Raw genomic sequence first — 19,520 nt, forward strand, 5'->3', positions numbered from 1 at the left:
GCAAACACAACCTGAGCTGGCCTTAACTCTTTTCAAAGCTCCAATAAGACGGTAAAGCATAACTAATGATATGTTTATGTTTGACCACTTCCTGTTCCCATCTCTCTCCGTAAGATCTCTGTTCCGTTCTGTCTAAAAAATGAAAGAAAAATGTTTCTTGCTCTGAGACCGTTTTCAGAGCTATTTATGTGGCTATGTGGCCGAGGTCCTTATCAACACTTCAACTGTGACTCAGGGACAAAACAACGCGCCACACACTCGCTCATCTTACTAGTGAATCCTTGGACTCAGTGTCCTCTAAGGAAATGAGACAGACCTCACATTCTCTCTGCAACAACACAATAATCCAGCAATAACAGTGCTGCAGAGTATCACAGAACTCTAAGGTGTACCCTGCTGATGTAAGAAGGCTTTGAAGACTGCAACTTTCCATTGCTAAGAAAGCCAGTGTTCACACAAACACCGGATCAAAATGTGAGTCAACAAAAGCTCTTTTTCTGGCCCCTGGGAGCCTCAGCGATAGAGAGGCTATCAGTGTGTGTCTTTTATCAGACTGGTTAATATAAGTGGGTGCATGTGGGAAAAGACCATGTTGTGTTTCCAGTGTCAAATGCTGTTATTCCAACACAAAGGCAATAGTAAAATGTCCCTCTTTATCTCCATCTTTTCGCTCTTGCCCTTGCCTGCAATCACGGACCGCAACATGTAACAAGGGTGAAGCGGCAGCCTGGGAGGAGAGCAGCGCCTCAACATCCTCTGAGTGCATCTCCCACAACATACCAATTTCTCATTCTTCAATAAAATGTCCATGGAGAGCAATGAAGGCAAACATTCTCCCTAAAAGAAATTGGCAGCCAGGGTACATAAACGTTCACGGGCGCTCTGCTGCGCTCTGCTCCCAGGACAGATCTGTTTCACTCCTCTTTATTTGATGTGGACACCCTTTGTTTGATTGCCTCTACTTGACATGCTGATATGAGGAGTAATTTATTCTGCATTGTATTCTCTTCAGTTAAATGTTGATATGCATGTAGATTAAGCTTTTTTAAAATGCATTTCTCTACTGTAACAAACAGGGGTTAGGCTGTGGTTGCAGCCGCACCTGGAAACTGATTTCATTTAGATTGATCAGCGTAATTAGCGTAAGGCATTGGAAATTGCATAATTTCTCTTATGAGAAGAACAACTTTTACTGATTGCATGAAGTTTAAATTGCTTCCTAAATCAAGCTTGAGGAACTTTGATAGTGGCATGGTACAAAATGAGATGGCAGCCACAGTGAGAACGTTGAAAAGGAGAAAATAACAGTTCAGCAATCACGTGTAGTTTGTGTAGCTGGGATGGATGTTACTGCTTCTGTATTACAGATGATCACAATATATATGAAATCCATGCCACGCCCCTAATATTACTGGATATAACTGGAAATTCATTTGGAAATGACAGTTATACCATTATGAGCCAACGGCGGGATTCAGAAGTCAAATGATTGATTTCTACTAGTAAAGATTGAATAAAACAATTGTAAAATGAACAATATACTATGACTCTTGCGAAGAAACTCCATCATAACTCACGTAAAGAGGTTTATAAATACTGTGGAGGATTAGTAACTGGTAATGGAACAAATGATTAAGTTACGAAATGCAATTGTTGTTCCTTATTTAATTGTTCCATTAGCAAAGCCATCATAGGTTTAAAAAAATGACTGTGAGCCATTTGTGGGTCTTTTTCAGAGAAAACAATAATCTCAATTTTTCTAGGTTAACTTTGTAAATGGAAGATCAGATATTCTCCGAGGTTTGAAAGGTGAATTTGCAAGAAAATCACTCTAAATGTACGAGAAAAAAACTTGAGTATGCTCTGATTATAAAACGGCACAAAATTGCGAATATAAATACAATCTCAGAATGTCACAAATGTAAAAGAAAAACTCAAATTGTATACATCGCATAAATATTGCACTTCAAAATAGTACTAAAATAATGTAGTACTACACTACACGCTGTCATACTACAAGTGTAGTGAAAGATAATCAGGACAGAATATTTTTCTCTTGTGGCAGTAAATGATTTTTCAGAGGTCTTGATAAACAGGCCTCCATGTTATTAAGTGGAGACTGCTGACAGTATGAGATGTGGTGAGGACGTCCTCTATAGACTGCAGTGCCGTGTTACTTTACTATGCCATGAACTCATCACAACAACAATAAAACATCCGACATCATAACTCCAAACCAACCAGACGGCATACTCTGTTCATGCTACACACCACAGTAAACGCTCATGTTATCACTTACAACATTCATAAAGACAGCAATTACACACCAGTCTGTTCGTTCTGTTGGTTGTGGATTTCTTTGTGCTCTGTTGGTGGAGGCTGTCACTGTTTATCTCTTCCTCCTTTCAGTCCTATATCAGGTTTGAATTCACCGTCTGGGGGCTGTGTCTGCCAGACACTCTCTGATAGAGCTTCTAAATAATTCACCATCCACTATCCATGTCCATATACCTTTATATAAACACTCTCTTTAGTTACCATAGGTACAGGTTTGGCCATGTTAGGCTGTCTCCCTTTCTTCCTTTACAGACTCTCAGAACATGCTGTGGATGGGATTTCACCAACAAAGGATGATCTCTAGATATGTGCCCTGTGTTCTTTTTTGCATGTCTTTTGTAAGGGACTTTCTTTTGTCCAAATACCTCATGCCTGCTGCCAATTTGTGTTCACAATAATGTTGTTGCTGAAATCAGTGGCATAGTATATTAAGTTCCACGCACAGCGGGATGCCTTGTTATTTAAATGCGCTGACGGGTGTTTTAAAAATAAATTTTAAAAAAGTCAAAAATATCAATCATGTGCCAACACTCTAAAACAAGAATTGTTTGCACATTTTCATAAGGCAATGCTGGCTTATTGTATTGTTGTTGTTGTTGTTTGCTATACAGTCACAATAACAATGAATCAAAAGCTTGTTAAAGGTGTGCTTATAAGCTGATGTCTGAGGCCTGTATTTATCAAATTGCTACAGGTACAATGTTGGCCTTAAGTGTAAGATAAAAGCAGCTCTGAGACTGCACTTTACACTAACTTTAAGCAGTTATGTTAATCATGTTCCTACAGTAGTTTAGCATGCTTACATGAGCTTATTATTCATTCTAACTAACTATACATTCACTACTACTTTTTAAATTAGTCTGATGATGGCTAATTCAAAAATGCATCCAAGTTATTACAATGTATCTTGTGATGTGCCCGCTGAAATGCCAGTGTTTGTTTGATGCATCCGTCCACCCACCTCCTTCATTACATGAACACTCTTCATCCTTGTTTACATGACTATACCCTAAAAAGCATCAGAAGTGTTTTACTGTGGAAGTCAGGGCTACTGACCGAGGCTATTTGATGACTTTGGAGTGAGATTGTGTTTTTTTAACAGCACTCGTTCTTTAAGCCTTGTACATGAATAGAGCCAAAAGGGTGTTGAGAGGCCCAAATCCAAGTTATGAGAGCAATCAAAGGCTAATGTAAAAGTCAAGCTGCTGGAGAAGTGGCTGTGAATAATACACACGCTGGTCTTTATGTTAAACAGGTTATTTATTATTTAACAAGAGCCATTTGGTCACAAAACTCATAATCGTCCAACTGGAAGCTTAAAATGGAACATTGTTTAATCAGACACACACAGGCATAGGCTCAAAGAGAGATATTCATCAACCACCCCACGCACACACACCATTTGTGACAATGACAAATATTACTAGTTACTCACAAGCAGCCACAGGTGATTTCCACACCAAGCTCAATCTGCTTTCCGCCAGTACGCTGGCTCTAAGCCGAGGATAAAGGGAAGGGTTATTTTAGTTCTGGCCCGCTCTAAACAGAGAGGCAGAGCGACGACTGCAGCAGGAGAGGCCGATATGAATTCCCAGAATGGTTCAGTAAAGAAAAGATGGAAAAGGTCAGAGCCTGCATTCATCTTTTCAGCGCAGCGTCACCTTCTCCAGCTTGTATTCCTCTGCGTCCTTGGCCTTTTTCCCCATCTCTGGGGCAAATAAATGGAAATGTGCCACGCGGTGCAGCTGAGCACTGAGGACATATTATCATCCGCTGCTTTCACTTCCGCAGAACCATTGTCGCTCATTACACGCATCCATTGACAATACTGTTTATCCAGCACAATTAAAATGCTGCGGATTTCAAAAGACTGTACGTGATGCAAATTAAGGTTATTTAGAAGGATTTAAATAGAGCATATGAACTGCATGCCGATAGGAGTGGGGGATTATATCAGTGTACTAGTAAGTGATGTCTTTAATGGGTGAGAGAGGTTAGTAATTCACCAAACAAGTCATTACTGAGCTGCTCCCTGAGTCATCATGGTGTCTCGGCCCATCCTCCCCTCCACCTCACCCACTCAGGATTACTGCAGCTCTGGATGGGCTGCTGAGAGGATCATTCCTCCCACTCACTCTTTTGCTTTATCTACAGCATCTATCGGCACAACTGGATTCAGGGGCTTTCTAGGGAGTACTTAGAAACACTTGTACACGCACTGCATGCGTGTACAAGCATCATCAATGTAGCATTTATGTGTGTGTGTGTGTGATTGTAAAATCTCTCACGGCGGAGCTGATTTGGAGAGCCAATTAAAAGGTTTTTTGCACATTGATGGTTAATAAACTATATTTGTACTACTATATATTTTATACTATATTTGTCCTCGATTAGGGTGGCAGTTTAAAAAAATAGGGGTTCAAGTGTAAACGTTGTTTATTGAAACAAAACAAAACCACAACTGCTGCCAGACGGTTTATCCTCTAACATTTTATCCACAAATAGGACATTTTGTGCAAAACTGCTCAACTTAGCATTTAAATAAGGTATTTGACTGAAACCAGTATAATAAGTTCCTTGGGTCCAAATGGGAGCTTGCACCATATATATAACGCGTTCCTGAGAAACATCATTTAGGAGATGGGGCCGACAGTTGTATTGCTTTACAGACAGACATCTGGATGGAAGGACCAACAACCGAAAAACATAATGTCTCCTGCCTTGGCTGTAGACAGCACGGACAAAGTGGACAAACTATGTTGGTTATGTTTAGACAATAACAATGGTTACCTTTTAAAATATCGTTTTGGTATCACTCGTGACAACAGCTGTCTCCTGGGTGGAAATTCTGTGTTTTGTTTCTACCCAATCCTATCCTTGTCCCCATGCAGACTTCCGCAGAACACAATGATTATAATTGTATTTGTGAAACATCAAAAAACAAACGTAATCCTGAGGAAAATACATTTACCTGGACATTTAAAAGCAGTTTTGCAGTATGGGAGTGCATTTATAGAAGACTGAGAATAGAAACTGCAGTCAGGTAGTGTAGATAGATGCTGTATGTTTGCTGATGAAAGAATAGGGGGGGGTGTGTGTGATGTGTGTGTGTTCTCTGCAGTCAGCACGGCAGATGGTTTTGTGTTGAGGGTGTGTAGGCCGCAGCAGCTGCTCTTGTTGCAGCCTCTCTCCATTTTTCTCACTTGCACTCGCATCAACACACGACACGGCCCTCCTGAAAAGTATACCGGGATCACCTGACGGAACTAGACACTGATCTGCTCCATTATTCATGAGCTGACCGAGAGCGGCTACATGACCAGCCTAATATGCTGAACATTCCTAACACACACAGCGCTCTCCAGGCATCCACAACACTCCACCCGAGGTCTGCTGTCATTCAGTCCTCGCCGTGGCAAAAACTACACTTTGTCATACTAAAAACACCACGAGGCCTATGACATCATTCACATGTGAGGGGAGAGTGAAGTGGAGAAATAAAAAAAATAGTGTTTCCACCCCTCCCCCCACCCCTCTTTGTCTCACTCTCTCCCCCCTCCCCTTCACCTCTCCTCTGAGGAAGAACTTCAAAGCAGCTCTGAAGTCAGTGGGATAGAGGAAGGAGGTCCCATGGGGAGAGTAGCACGCACACACACACACGCACACACACACACACACACACACACACACACACACACACACACACACACACACACACACACACACACACACACACACACACACACACACACACACACACACACACACACACACACACACACAAGGTGGCTAACAAGCAGTCTACTGGGTGACAGCTTCAAACGGCTCGACTCTGAAAGTGCACGGCCTGTTCTCATGACTGTATTGACTTCAATAATGCAGTTTAATGTGCCTGTTTTATAACATATGCCAACACACACAACATGCACAAGCACACAAACTCCAGATGTGATAGAGCGCACTGATTTGAATGGATTCTAAAGCTAATGTTTAATTTAGTAATATTAGATCTGAGGAAGATACTGAATAAAACATTGTCTTACTTAGCAATTATCAGCAAGTGAAGGACAAAGTTCTTAAGACACAGCCTCGAAACCCACACAAAAATTAAAGTTGGGTTGAATTATTCAGTTTTTAGTCCTTAATGTACATTTGATCTAATGTTAGTTGTTCTGCTTCTTGATGAGGATGAATCTGGGGCTAAGCTCCCTTTGATCAGGAGATGAAGCAGATGTTCTCTTGATCTTCCAAGTTGCTTAAATGCTCTCCCGCAGCAGGAGGCTGACCTCAAACCTAAAGTTACATTACACACACGCAGAATCTAAATCCAAACTATTGAAAGAAAAACTAAATCCCCTCTGAGTGTCGAGTGGGATTTCAAAAAGGAGAATAAAGAGAAGAAGAGGCTTGTCTTTGCATCTTTGTCCCCATACAGGAGGTGACTCATTCTCAGCAGGGGCTTTCAAACAGTGACACACACCTGCCCCGGGGGGATCCGAGGCAAAGACACACAGACTTACACTTTCTTACCATAGCTGCAACAATGATTGATAAGTGGCATTTTTTGTTTTTTGCTGTTATCCAAAGCGACGTACTCAATACTGTGGACAATCCCCACAGGAGCAATTTGGGGTGAAGTGTCTTGCCCAGGGACACAACGACATGCTGACTGCAGTGGGGTTTGAACCTGTGACCCCCTGACGAACACCAACGCACAACCCACTGCACCACACGCCTCCCACCTTTACGTGAATATCTTTGCAATAAAAGACTCTTCAAGACATAAACTTGGACTTTTACAAATTTGGAATGAACACGTTCCACGTTCTATATTCTGACATTTCATAGACAAAACACTTTTTGAACTGATCTAAAAAATCAAAAGAAATCTGCAGAATACTGATTTCCACTGTGTATAAATTATTCACAAATGTGCTTTAAAATGATAGAAGACACCTTATAACTAGAACTTGCCTGAGAATCATCAAATGTTGAGGTTTTAAAGTAAACTATGGGAACATTAGGAGTTGCTAATAGCTTACGGTGCCACCTTTACAAAAGGGGCTCAAGTTGTCCCACAGGAAATGACTGATTTTATGGAAACATTGTTGTGTAGATGCTGTGAGCTAACTTTGAAGCTAGGGATGTCCCATCACCTTTTTTGCTCCCGATCCGATCCCGATCATTCGATTTTGACAATCTGCCGATACCGATTTTTCCCGATCCGATCTTTATGCAATGAATTAAGAGAAAAAAAAGGTAATGGATAACGGCTGGTCATCCAACGCGATGAATTCAGCTATATTGGCTGTTATTTTCTCTGTCCCGACTCCCGAGTCACCAGCTGAACGTAGCCTCTCGTTAGCTTACTGCTACTATTAGACACTGCGCCCACTCTGTTGCCAGATTTGAGAGAAATAAGCAACCAGGTCTATGAAAACAAGCCCAAAAGAAGCAACACATACATGTTGTTGTGTAATTTTAAACCAGAACTAAGGCCTCAGGATGACTTTAAGACGTGAACATGGTTATTTTTGTTTTGTAACATTAAATAAAATAATAAAATATTTTATAAAAAAAAAATCCTGATCCCCGATTTTTTTCTCCCGATTCCGATCATTTGAAAATCACGTGATCGGCTCCGATCCCTGATCACGTGATCGGATCATCTCTATTTGAAGTACAGGGATGCACATTTCAGAATAGAACAAGATACAAACCTCCCACAATGTTGTGAGAAATGCTTCATCACGCAATGGAGATACAAAAGAAACCAGCTCACATAATGATACAAAGTAAACTCCAGGAAGAGTCAGAGAGAGAGAGAGAGAGTACCCGTTCTGTTTCAGTGTCTGTTTTCAAAGAAGGAGGATTAAAAATGGATGCGCTTTAACATGGGAAGAATAGCTTTCCATGTCCCCATCCACACTACTGCTAGGTGATTTTAACATCCACGTGGATGCGGGGGCCATTGCCCCCCCCCCCCCCCACTTTACGGCCCTGCCCCACATTTTCGCAGCAGCGGAGGCCGCGGAACCCTGTACACATCCCGTTTCAATAATTCCCCTCTACTCTAAAGTCGCATCTAAAAAGAACGCCATCTGATCTAGCTGTGTATATTTTTGTTATTGTTGATTGTTATATTCAATCTCATTAGCTACAGGCCTTTTTGAAGCTTGTAAAGGGAAGAACACAGCTCGCCTCTCACTCGCCACTCTGCTCTTCTACAGCGCCGCTTCCCCTCCCTCCGCTGACATTATGAATGTAAGGCATAGTAATCATAGATAACACCGCAGGGTCCGTTACAGTTTGTTTTCATCTGATTTCAAATAAACAAAGTCTTGGCTTTCAGAATATTAAACTTGTTTCGGCAAATTCAGATGATAAATACAGCTTTGAAGCTTTTAACGGCATAATTACAAGCGCAGAACGGAGTAATTTGACGTCACAGCAAGCATAACAACAGCCGGTGTTTCTCCTGAAAGTTTTCCCCGGGAAACAAACGCAAAAATACACAAACACACAGACGTGGTATACACGCACACACTCGCGAGCTCCCCCCAGACCAGTAATCCAAACGAAAATATCTTCCCTCCGTACTACTTTGATCATTTGCTCCGCTAATAATCAATCAGATCGATCCAGAGAAGAGGAAACTTTGAAGGCCTTTTTCTCAAAATGATGACTCGGTGACAGTCATTATATAATGTGACATATTTTGCTTAATATAGTACAAAAACAATCCTGATATCATTAGAAAGCTAGGAATCTCCTCTTTCCAACAGTGTATACAACTCAAAATGTGTCTTCGGATCAATGCGACTGATTTCGATGGAGCAGGTCACTTTGCATTAGGTAAAATACAGCAGGCAGACATAACAGGAAGAATATGTAAATTGTAATCCAATCAAATAGGACATTGTCACACCATTCAAATGTATCCATGTACATTACAACCAATAACAAAGCTTAGATGTGTTTATTTGTTACGTTGTTTACGTTATGTGTTACGTTGTTCAGTGTGTGTCAGCCGTTAACCTAGATAGATAAACTTGCAAACATGTCAGAAGAACCGGCGCATAAGAAAACAAAATACAGTCAAACTAAGCTGAAATTCAACAACTTGAATGTCACATCCCTGACATCCACAACTCCGGAGCCTGGTCCTTCAACCATAGAACCAGCGCAGCCAGATGAACCCCAGCAGCAGCTCTGCGGCCGCAGAGGCTGTCAAAACCGCCGCCGCCGGCATCGTTGAACCGAAACAGGCTGGTTCCGACTGCGTGGAGGTTCGTTGTCGGGACAATAAAAGCTTATTTGGGCAAAGAGAAGGTACTTCAATGCAGAATGGTACAAAAACAGAGAGTGGTTAATTATTTGCAAAACCACTAAACGAGCCTTCTGTGAAATATGCAGATATGCTGCTGTCAAACGGCTTGTAACTTTCTCCAAATGTGGAGATGACAGCTTTGTAAATACCGAGTTAATAACTGGAACATTTCACAGAGCTAACTTCAGTCAAACACCAGTCAACATCCAGCTTGTCAAACAAGAGCGTAGCAGGAAAAAACAAGAGATGGAATGAGCAACTGCGCTGTCATATGTGGGCTGGTCTGTATAGTTTAATGTACAGGAAAGGAGTGAGCAGAGGGTTGAGTTGTCCATTCTTGTTCTGTTTTCTCTGACTATCTTCCTCCTGAAGACCCTCTCAGACTTTCATTTGCTCGCGCTACTAAAATGACACGTTACCATGAAAACCAGACAATGGTGTAGCTGTATTGAAGTCCGAGTGGAAACAGTAACATTTGGTGCGTTATGTTATGACGCGTTTCCACTGCAGCGGGGTAGCCCCGTTTAAGCGTCCATAAGCGTCCTCGCTCTGGCCTCGGGCTGCCTCGCTGGCCGGCCCAGGCCGTGGCGCATTTCCATTACAGTTTAGGACCTGGGGTAGCAACGCAGTGTAGGCGGGGCGATCGGCTTTGTTTTTGTTCACATTTCGAGTTGTTCCGTCGAGCTCCCGCTGGATTTGATCATCCCCAATGAGATGAAGGAACGTCGTCACCTCCTCGGTCGACCACGGTGTGCTTTTCTTAGAAGTAGCCATTTTTGTAGCTCCTCCGTTTACAAATGCTGTGTATAAAAATGCTGCAAGCTTGCTTCTAGATATATATGCGACGCTAGGGATGAACTTGCGCGCAATCTTGTGACGATTCTCTCTGACCAATCAGCAGTCGAGAGTGTTGACGTCACTAGTTCAGCCCTGGCCCTGGTCTGAGGGAACCACGATTTTATGAGGCCGGAAAAAGAGGGAAAAAGTACCCGCTGGCCGGTACTAGGCTATATGGAAACGCCACCAAAAACCGGCCTGGCCGCTTGAGGACGGTTAAGGACGCTTAAACGGGGCTACCCGCTGCAGTGGAAACGCGCCATTAGAATGAAACAAATCAGATTTAGTCAGAAATCGGGAGAAATGCGGGATAAATATGACCCCGGGAGGAAAACGGGAGTCTCCCGCGAAAATCGTGAGGGTTGGCAAGTAGGCTATGTCACATACACACGCACTTTTTGCCCCCCCCCACTTCTGAAATGAATCCGGCGCCGCTGCGTGGACTCCAGCACCTGCACCTTTGCCGCTGAGTTTCTGTCACTATTGGAGTGCTTTAACATCACGCAGCATGTCCAAGGTCCCACCCACACTAAGGGCCACACCTTGGACTTAGTGTGTTCAGTGGGCACCGAACTTACCCATCTCCAGGTTTTAGATCTTGCTGTTGCCGACCATCATGCCATCTTGTTTTCTCTACCTATTCCCCTGCCGTTGCAGCGCTCAAAACGCACCATCACTTTCAGGAACATCAAGTCAGTGAGTGCACCTGCCCTACACACCATGGTAGCATCCCATCTTGCCCCCTATCCCCCTAATACCCCTGTTGATGACCTGGTAGCCTGTTACAACACTGCCCTAGCGCTCATCCTTGATGCTCTGGCCCCTCTCAAAACCCGTACCGTCTCCTACACCTGCCCTGCCCCATGGTTCACTGCCGAACTCCGCTCCATGAAGGCTGCTTGTCGCCGGCTTGAGAGACTCATTAGAGGAACTGGTCTCACTGTCCACCGTGAGGCATACAAGGACCATGTAAGGGCCTACAAGGAGGCGCTCACCCGGACCAAAGCTCAATACTATTCAACCATAATCCACGACCAACAACATCAACCAAGAAAACTGTTTTCAACAATAAATAGTTTACTCCGCCCCATTGCTGCCCCACAACCTCCTGGTGCTCGTGACCTCTGCTCGGACTTCCTGGATTTCTTCCAGGCAAAAGTAAATTCCATCCACTTGCAGCTTAGCGCACCTGCCCCCCCTGCTCCTCACACAGCTCGTACTCCAAGCGCCGCTGCTCCAACTGCACGCTCCTCATACTGCCACCTCTCTGCTTTTGCCCCTGTGGATGCTGTCCAGGTGGCTAAGCTGGTCTCTAAGGCCAAGCCCTCCACCTGCTCTCTGGACCCCATGCCCACTGTCCTAGTAAAGGCAACATTACACACTGTTCTGCCCACCATCGTGGACATTATTAACTCCTCCCTGCTAACTGGCATCAACCCGACATCCTTCAAAACCGCCTCAGTCACCCCCATTCTGAAGAAACCCAGACTTGACCCAACTGACCTCAACAACTACCGGCCAATCTCCAACCTTCCCTTCCTTAGTAAAATCTTGGAAAGAGCAGTCGCCGACCAACTCCACCATCACATGTCCAACCATGAGCTCTATGAACCCTTTCAATCTGCCTACCGGACCCACCACAGCACCGAGACTGCCCTGATCAAAATCACCAATGACCTCCTCATCGCAGCTGACTCAGGCTCCATCACTACACTAATTCTCCTTGACCTCTCTGCAGCCTTTGACACCATCTCCCATAATATCCTCCTCACCCGCCTGTCTGAACTCCTTGGCCTCACTGACTCCGCCCTCTCCTTCTTCCACTCATACCTCTCGGACCGGACACAGTTTGTCACACACGCTGGCTGCAGCTCCCCCTGTGCCTCTGTCAACCATGGAGTCCCCCAAGGCTCGGTGCTCGGTCCCCTTCTATTCACAATATACATCCTTCCGATTGGTGATATCATCCGCAGCCATGGTCTCTGTTTCCACTCCTATGCCGACGACACCCAACTGTACATCAGCACAAAACCTTCTGCCCATCTCCCCCTCAGTCACTAATCAACTGCCTACATGAAATTAAAACCTGGATGACCACCAACCTACTGAAACTAAACAGTGATAAAACTGAGCTCATGGTTGTGGCCCCCAAGGAACTGCTCGGGAAGGTTGGAGATCTGCTCCTCAACATCGACGGTTCCATCATCTCCCCATCCCCTCAGGTCCGCAACCTTGGTGTTGTCTTGGATTCAACCCTCTCATTTCAAAACCACATCAAATCCGTTTCAAAATCAGCCTTCTTCCACCTCAGAAATATTTCAAGACTCCGGCCATCACTGTCCGACTCTGTTGCTAAGAAGCTGATACATTGTTTCATTACCTCACGCCTGGACTACTGTAAAGGCCTGCTCTCCATTCCCCATTCACGCCTCCGCACCTTCGGGGACCGTGCCTTCAGTGTCGCTGCCCCCACTCTCTGGAACTCCCTCCCTGCAGAAATCCGCAACGCCCCTTCTCTCAACATTTTCAAATCAACCCTTAAAACTCATCTGTTCAACATCGCCTTCCAACAATAACTCACTCCCCCCTCCCCCCTCCCCCCCCCCAGTTACACTTCCATTTCTGCCCCGTTTTATGTTTATGTTTTTGATGTCTTGTCCTTGTATGTTTCTTTGTAAAGTGACCTTGAGGTTATGAAAGGCGCTATATCAATTCAAGTTATTATTATTATTATTCTATTTTGTCAGCCTGAGCGCTGTGACACGCTGCAAAGATGCTGAGGTAGGAGGGATATTCTGACAGGGATAAATAATTTCAGGTAAGTGCTGCATTCTGCCTGTGAGAGGGCGGCTGCAGGTTCTGAGGACGGCAACAAACACCAAGAACAACAGCACATAGTCGGAAACAGACCACCAACAGCACGAGTATGCTGGGTATCCATCTCATTTAGACCAGGCTCTTATAGTAGCTTCTCATCATTCTTCAAGAGTGTTGGAGGTTAGAGAAGCTGGATATCGCACCATCTGTAATATGAGGCTATATTCTCAAATGACAGTCCAGTATTGATTCCTCACCTTTTTGTAGCAATGCAACTTTACCTATGGGAAAACACAGTTTGTTTATGGATCTGAGATCATTTACAGCTTGTCATTGTCCCAACCTTCAATAACAAATACACTGACCGATAAGAAAAATACAGTGCTACCAAATTGTAAGAAGAAAGATAACGCTGTGGTCCTTATATATATTTGTAATAGATGTAACATTTTCCACGTTCAATCTCTGATCACCAAGATTTGCTTCAAAAACGACACCAAACACAGCTCCCTTAGAAAGATGCTCCACATCCCCTCCATCCAAATGATACAGCAAAATAACTCAACTCTAGCAAGAAATACTCTCAGTGCATTTGGATCTGAAACAGACTGACACGTTTATTGAATAAAAGAAAATGATAATGGAAAAAAAAACCTGCAGTGATGCCATACAGCCCGGCTACACCAGTCCTCACTCATGTGCACTTTCTGGCTGATTTTCTTTCAACGCCCACTCTACTGTGAGAGCCCCTGCTGTGCTCTCACATTGCAGCAATATTTTGGGGGGAATTGGCTCTTTTTCCTTGACCTCAAAGAATAACAATCCTGAGATCAAGGAAAGATGTGAAGGAGAGTTGATAGGCAAATCTGAGGAAAAGAAAACAGCAATGGCTGATATTTTTGTTTGTTTTCAGGCAACTTTATGTATATCACAAAGACAATAAGTACGTCAAATGTCAATGTGATACAATTCAATCAAGGACTCTTATCCAAAATATTTTCATACGTGTTGCGCCTGTATGTGTTCCTATAAGAAGGAGGTTTTCAAATGCTGTACTTTTATTGAAATGCTGCTCCTAAAAAGAATTGTGAGACGGTATAATTATTTTTCTTTGGTTAAGCATAGTTCAGTTCTGTGCTAAAAAGAGATGAAAAGGGAAGTATCTTTAGCACTGAGAGAATTCCAGCAGCTCCTAACACGGCTGTCACTTAGTACTTCGGGTCATTTCACTCAGTTAAGAACCTTTCTAAGCAACAAAAGACTACTCCACCGCAGCCATATCGGGTTATTGAAAACACTTGAGCCTAGGAAAAACTACCACTCCATCTTTCCTCTTCCCCCACGTTCAACTGTCCTTCTCCCCACCCTCTACAAGGCTCTCCGCGGCTTCGCCCTTCAGTAGAGCAGAAGAAGGAGGAAGTAGGACAGGAGGAGGAGCAGCGTGTGTCTGCTGGGGGGGGGGAGCAGAGGAGAGGCGAGCGCAGGGATGGCCAGCGCTGACAGAGGCTGCATGTGGCGGAGAGGGACAGCCAGGAGACACATTGCGATGCTGCAAAGTGGTGGAGGCGGAGGTGGGGTATATCGCTGTTCACCCGGGAACAATGCGAATGTGAAGCTGGCAGGAGACAGATACTTTGTGGAGACAGACGGCAGAGGGAGATAGAGGGAGATGAGTGACGTTCCTCCCACACCTCTATGAGCGGCCACGTCCTAATACAAGCTAATCCCTCTATCAGCCTCTTACCTCACCTGGGCCTCTCGTGCCAATGCAAGCTCTACACAGACAAAATGGAAGGCTGCTTTCCAAGATACACACAGGAATGTTTATCTTCACCAGAGCCCATGCAGCTGAGCCTTTGGTCAGCACTGTCTCTGTCACTCACACAGCTCCTGCTGACTTCTCCTTTTTAGCCGAGCAGCTGATTACTGACTCACCGAGGCACTGTGCATGTTGTCGCACAGCTGGGGTTTTATCGTCTTGGATTTTGCAGCAGCATGATGGGAGTTGTGCTTATTAATTAGGGAGGGCACTGTTTACATTATGGATTCAATCTCAATGAATTATTTGTGCTGTTTATAAATTGTCAGAAAATAATGAAAAATATCCTTTGCCAAAACCCAAGGTGACAAATGCACGCAACTGGTTGTCTAACCAACAGTCCAAATTCAAATACATTTTCAAAAAACCCACAGCTGACATCTTCATATGGCTTGTTTTATGAAACCAACAGCCTAAAAACCGAAAATATTCAGTTTACAATCACATAAAACAGCAATTCCTTTGTAAAGCTGAAATCATTGCATGTTTGGCATTTCTGATTAAGACTTCAAAATGTATTGCTTTTCAAAACAGTTTGTGATACATCTTCTGTAGATTCACATATGGATTTAAGACTAATAGATTCAACATTTGCCATCACAAACAATATTTCCATTGAGGAGACATGTTCACAAGCACTCAGCTCCTCTCTAATGAAATACATAAATATGATCCCTATAGAGATTTACCGTGTGTAATGAACCTCCATCTTCTTACTGCCGCTACACTTTGTATTAACATTTGTTCTGATGTTGGTAATAGAGAGATATTACAAAGACATGGAAGGACTGTAAAAGCCACAGCAGCAAAATAGTTTAAATAAAGCTCATACTGAATCTCCTCAATGTTATTTCCATGCTTATGTGTTTTTTTATTATTAAAATCTATTATTCCTTAATAAGATCTGCCATTTTTTGGTGCAAATTTCAATTCATATGACACCTGTCAATTCATAATTCGTCCCGTAGAGTTGTTTTTTGAATTATCTACATTAAGAATGACACAGGGTAACGTTATAGCACTTAGACTAGATTGATAAAGTGGGTTAGGGTTAAACACCGTTTTTACTCACTTTTCACGATCACTTGTGAAGTGTTCAATGCGAATATTGGTCAAATTCTAATTATTTTTTAATTAATAATCTACATCAACTCATTGTTTCATATAAGTGTGATGTGAATGAACATATGCCGTGTGTAAAACGCTGGGTGACCCCACAAACGCAAGAACCGAGTGAAAGCGGTTTAACCAACACAATACGCACTTCAATTCACCCAAACAGCAACAGCATTAGAACAGTGACGATGATATTAAAGGTCCCGCAGCCAGGACAGAGAGGGGATATAAAGAAACAGCGACAGTGTAGCGACGGAAATCGACGAGTTTATAAAAAAACAGCACCATCTGCAAAGCGAGGAGAGGCTGCCCATCAAAAACACGGTCTCCGTACAACACAGCGGTGTAGTACTCAAGTGTCCCTACAACAAGGGGTAATAAACTAACCATAAGGGGGAATTACGTTGCACTAACGGAACAAGAAGCTAACGTAAACAACGCCTCAATGCGCTCATACAGTATTTATGAAACTGGAGGGGAAGGGGAGCTTCTTCATTGATACTCGTTTTTATTCCTACTGCTTTAACTTGATACTATTTGAGCGTGTGGGGAAACTCGTACCTTTTATGCAGTCTTTAGCCTCGTTGGTGTCGGCGTTTCTGGGGGATATTCTTCGGTATTTGAGACTCGGTGCTGATGTTGAGCCGTGTCTTCCGTCCCTCCTCGTCTCCGTTAGCTAGCCCGCTGCCTCTGCTCGGCTTGTGGTGCTGAAGTGGACAGCGCACCGAGGAGCTGGGAACAAAAAGCCCACACGGCGTCTCTCCGGGCCGGCGTGCAGCACAGCGCCCTCTCCCGGGCCGGAGGGGCGTCTGGAGCCCACAAAGGTAGTGAGTAAACTGCATTGGAATAGCGTCACCTAGCGTTAGGAGTGAACAGTGTTTCTCTGTGGACGAATTTGTCCTGAATATTGGCCTCAGTGGCGTAGTTCAATTATCTTTCAACACATTTGACTTTTTAGAAGGCATATCTCGAAGACTCTTTGACATGTCGCAGTAGGAAAAGCACAGGTGTTATTTAAACTAGTGATGGCTGCATTCCGTTACAATCAATGGCGGCTCCAGAGTATTTTTGCTGGGTCTGGGTCTATACCGTAAGGCTAACCCATACAGTGGTGGGGCTCAAGCAGTCTATGGGCTCAAGTCAGTATTTGCAATGTAATTACATACACGCTATGCCCCCCTTTACAGTGAAACGCCATGCTTGAGGTTTAGATTATTTAATTTGATCATTATAGTCTCAAATAATCAAAATTGAACTGTATGAAATAAAAAGGCACATTTGTCTTGTCGTAAATAAAAAGGGTGAAGCGGTCAAGCCAGCCTCCACTTCGGAAAACACAGTCAAGCCCGCACGTTGTATTGCGTGAATATCCATGCATTACGGTAGAGGCCTGGAAAAACAATAACAAATATACCTAAAAAACATACCAAAGCCTCAGATGATTTGAGGCCAAATATCATGTTTAGACTTTTGTTTTTGTTGTTGTTTTTTTTACATATAATTGTAACGCAATACATGATTGTCACTAAAACCCGTGTCTCTACATTACAATAAAATATAAAAAATAATTGATTAATTCATTTTAATACAAATTCAAGTTTGTAGCTATTATAGGCATAAAAAGTCAGAAATGTATAGTTCTTTCTTTAACAGAAATGTTTCTTCTGCCCGTAAAGTGTCCAAACCAGGCTTTTCTGGATAAGCGCATTTTTAAAACATAATCATTGTCCATGCCGGTTTCAGTTGGATTATTTGTCACAGTTGTTCCTCCATTTTGTAGATTATTTACGATTTTTGAATCCACATAAACACATGTGTTTTAAACAGTTTAATCCCTTTGTGAATTGTTTCCACTTGTGCCGTCCTTTCATTTCTTCATACAGCGGGAATCCAAATGAATTCATCCTTAACAAAATACTTGACAGTAGTTGTAGCATTTTGAGATTTTGAAACTTGAATTACCGCTGTTGCGCCCCCCCCCCCCCCTTGTGTGGGGGAGGGGGGGGGGGCGCAAATTACAACAGGAGTCGTTTGGGGGGGCTCTTGGGAAAAAAGTTTGGGAACCACTGATTTAGAGAATATCAGGATAATCTGATGTAGAGTTTCAAAATAAAAGACCTTTGAAGTCTCATATAAGCTATCGTCCCGCTGTTTTTAGATAAGAATAAAACAAAAACTCTCCAGTATCAGACTTATTTCACTTCAGTGTGATAGCAAGGCACCCCATCTAGTCACTCAGAAAATATCCGGACAATCTGATGTACAGTTTCAAAATAGAATACCTTTGAAGTCTCATATATGAGTTATCATCCCCTATACATCAGATTGTCCTGATATTTTCTGAGTGACTATATGGGGTGTCCTGCTATCACCCTGGAGTGATATTAGTCTTTGCAGTGCTGGTTTTACTCTGGGTGTTTCTCAATCGTGAGTAAAGCTGCTCCAGAGCCACTATTTCAAGCATACTACGTCATCGAGTGCCGCCGAAGTACTGTTCCACTGTCCAGCATACATGGAATTCTACCGAGAAATAGTGGCTCTGGAGCAGCTTTACTCGAGATTGAGAAACACCCCCTGTGTATTCCGAAGTGGAGGCTGGCTTGACCGCAGTCCTGGAGCCAATCCTGCAATTTTCTGGTCTGGGGGGATTCTCCACCAGAAGATTTTTTGAAATACTAACATATAAAATACACATTCTGGTACTCTCTTGAGAAGAAAATAAATAAATCTATTACTACACGACATGTTTAAAAAAATAAATGCCATTTTTGTGTTTTGTTACTTTGTTCTGAAAGCTGAACCTGCTGCTCCTCACAGAGAGAAGAGGCTGTGTGAACTACTTTACATTGTGGATAAGGGTGGATAGCCCCCATTGTTCTGTGTGTTAAAATGAAAGACAGCCCACACACCTATCAATCATCAAACCGTAGGGTCTTATTTCATTACGTGTTGATTTCTATCAACACGTAATGAAATATAATAATGTTAACAACCTCATGATGACCTCATATGTTTTTTACTTAGGATCCTGTGTTTAGTCTAGAAAAAGGTAAATGTGTGCATTTTATTATAAAGTTGTGTATATAACAGGTGTGCGTCATATGCGAGGCCCTGCCTTAAATGGAGCGCGATTTCTGCCAAAGATTGGAAATTGGTCCGTGCGCAAAGCATTGTGGGGATTTTAAGACCACGGAGTCTACACATGTGCAACCTCGAAATTTCTCGCTACGAAGTACGCCGGCCTCGATAGAATTCCAAGTATGC

At 43.2% G+C, this 19,520-nt stretch overlaps 1 protein-coding gene across 1 annotated transcript in view; it reads right to left on the reverse strand.

Moving 5' to 3' along the window:
* srrm3 (serine/arginine repetitive matrix 3) overlaps positions 1-16,982 on the reverse strand; it is an 89,022-nt gene extending 72,040 nt beyond the window's left edge. The window contains exon 1 of the mRNA XM_034204123.1: positions 16,818-16,982. The gene's annotated coding sequence lies outside the window, so the exon portion shown is untranslated. The remainder of the gene's footprint in view (positions 1-16,817) is intronic.
* Positions 16,983-19,520: the final 2,538 nt, after the last annotated feature.

Source organism: Gymnodraco acuticeps, unplaced genomic scaffold (assembly GCF_902827175.1).
Source record: "Gymnodraco acuticeps unplaced genomic scaffold, fGymAcu1.1, whole genome shotgun sequence".
Taxonomy (NCBI): domain Eukaryota; kingdom Metazoa; phylum Chordata; class Actinopteri; order Perciformes; family Bathydraconidae; genus Gymnodraco; species Gymnodraco acuticeps.